The following is a 2,796-nucleotide window of genomic DNA, read 5'->3' on the forward strand; positions in this document are numbered from 1 at the left end:
TCTGACTGCAAACGTTGGCGGCAGAAACCACTGATACCCAGAATGGCTGATTTGCCGGAATCCCGATTAAGGGTAAATAAGGGTAAGTTTTGCCTCACGCAGAGGAGTACCATATGAGCTCCGTAGTGACTGTGGGACAAACTTCAAGGGAGCTGAGAAATAGATTGAGACTGCACTGAAGGCAATGGAACCAGAGTTGATCAGTCGTCTGGCAAAATTTAAAGTGAGATTTTGCTTCAACCCTCCAAGTGCTCCTCATTTCGGTAGATTGTGGGAGCGGGAAGTGCGCTCTATCAAATGTGCGCTGAAAGGGGTTCTACGAGACCGAGTAGTACCTGATGTTGTACTACGTACTGTTCTGACGGAAGTGGAAGGTATTATGAACTCTAAACCTCTTGGCTACGCATCCTCCGAGATAGCTGATATCGACCCAGTTACGCCAAATATGCTGATGGGGCGGCGGGATCCTGCCCTACCAATGGTGGTGTACGACGAGTCAGAACTGAAAGGACGGCGTAATTGGTGACATAGTCAAGTTCTAGCGGATCAGTTTTGGCGTCAGTTCATCAGGTCATACTTACCGACTCTGCAAAGGCGCCAGAAGTGGCAGAAGTCGAAAACTTAGAAGTTGGAGACGTGGTGATGATAGTAGATCTCCAGTTGAGCCGATCTCAGTGGCCAGTCGGTGTTGTTTCGGCACTCTATCCAAGCAGTGACAATCATGTTCGTGTCAACAAAAAGGCTTATCGACGACCAGTGGCAAAGCTCGTGAAGTTGATGAAATGTGACGATCAAGTCGAAGAATCGAGGCCGTGATTATTAGTTTTGAGTTTAAAGGCGCGTAATTTTATGCAACTTAAATCATTTTAATGTTAAAAGAAATTTAATCTGTTGATTAATAATACAGAAAAATAAGTACATGACTTGATACCTTGATTGATAAGGCGAATTTCCTAAGAAATTCGGGGGCGGCTGTTAAGACAGCGCCGTATTCCAAAAGGGTCATAGCGCCCTCTGTTGTTGGATTTTCGTTGTTGTTGAAAATGGCGATTGTATCGTCACAGTAAAGTTTGTTATTGTTTAATAAATGGGTGATGTTGTTATAATCAATTAGTGTGTGGTACTTATTTGCAAGTAAAGATTCAAGTAAACAAACCCAGCAACCTCCCAAACAGAACAATGTGCCTCAAGCTATTCGACCAAGAGACATTATTGCTGGAGAAGAAAATCATCCATATGGACAAAGGTCTGCTCTTGGATGGGGTATAGTTGGTACCATATGCAAACCACCGGCAGTGTCTAATCGGGTAATCTCAGAAGACCTTACAAATTCAAGAGTATTTTCATCCACACTTTACAAAGAAGTCATCACTCCAAGCAAGGTGCAAGAAATGATGGAGCTCGATTTTGCTGATCAAAATGTGGGAACTATGATGTCTGTTGAAGAAAAATTGTTCATAAATACATTAAGAGATGGTATAAGACAAAGGGAAGATGGTCATTACGAGATGCCTCTACCACTACGTAATCATAATATGCAACTACCTAACAACAGACTCTTAGCAGTAAAGCATCTGAATAGTTTAAAAAGAAGGTTTAGTAGAAACCCAAAGGTTAAAAAATGACTACTTTACATTCATGGAAGATGTCCTTTCACATTGCGCAGAAGAAGTTCCAGTGGAATTACTAAACTTAGCCAATGGAAAGGTCAACTATGTACCACACACAGGACTATATCATCCCAGAAAACCGAGCCAGATAAGAGTAGTTTTTGACTGCTCTGCAATATACCAGGGTACCTCATTAAACAATGGTCTTCTACCTGGACCAAATCAAATTAACAGCCTTCTTGGTGTGCTATTGAGATTCCGACAAGAGCGTGTTGCTTTGATGGCAGATATCAAGGGCATGTTCCATCAATTTTTGTGAACGAATGCGATAGAGATTTGTTGCGGTTCCTTTGGTGGAAGGATAGCAATTTAAACAACCCTGTGAGAGAATATCGGATGATGGTACATTTATTCGGGGCAACAAGTTCTCCAGGATGTGCTAACTTCGGTTTAAAGAAAGCAGCAGATGATGGTGAGAAGCGTTGGGGAAAAGAAGCTGCAGACTTTGTTAGAAATGATTTCTACGTAGACGATGGTATCAAGTCAGTAAGCTCTCCCGAAGATGCCATCGCTCTCATGAAAAGTAGTATTGGTTTGTGTGCCGATGCAGGTTTGAGGCTTCATAAATGGACCTCTAACAGTAGAGACGTACTGGACGTAATACCAAAATCTGAACGTGGAAAGTCCTTGCTTGATTTAAATATAAAATCTGATTCATTACAGATGGAAAGAGTACTTGGTGTATCCTGGTGTGTCAAAGCGACAACTTCAAGTTTAGAGTGCAGCTCAACGACCTTCCTACAACAAGACAAAATGTTTTGAAAACCATCAGCTCTAATTACGATCCATTTGAGTTTGCAGCTCCTGTCCTGATAGTTGGGAAGATAATTCTTCAAACTCTATGTAAAGAGAACCTTGATTGGGATGACATGTTGAATCCGGAGCTGACATCAAGATGGCATGCTTGGAAGGTGGATGTTCAAAGTGAAGTCCAGAACATCGTAATCTCCAGACCTTTGTCTATAGACAATATGGTTGATCCATCTTCACCTATTTCAATCTGCAGATCTATATTGTAGACGAAGATGGAGAAGAGTGCAATACATGGCCAACCAATTCTGGAGCCGATGGAGGAACGAATACTTGTCAATGTTACAACCTTGAAAAACTTGGAATTGTACCAGAC

The sequence above is a fragment of the Antedon bifida genome, chromosome 7, assembly GCF_963402885.1.
Source record: "Antedon bifida chromosome 7, ecAntBifi1.1, whole genome shotgun sequence".
Taxonomy (NCBI): Eukaryota; Metazoa; Echinodermata; class Crinoidea; order Comatulida; family Antedonidae; genus Antedon; species Antedon bifida.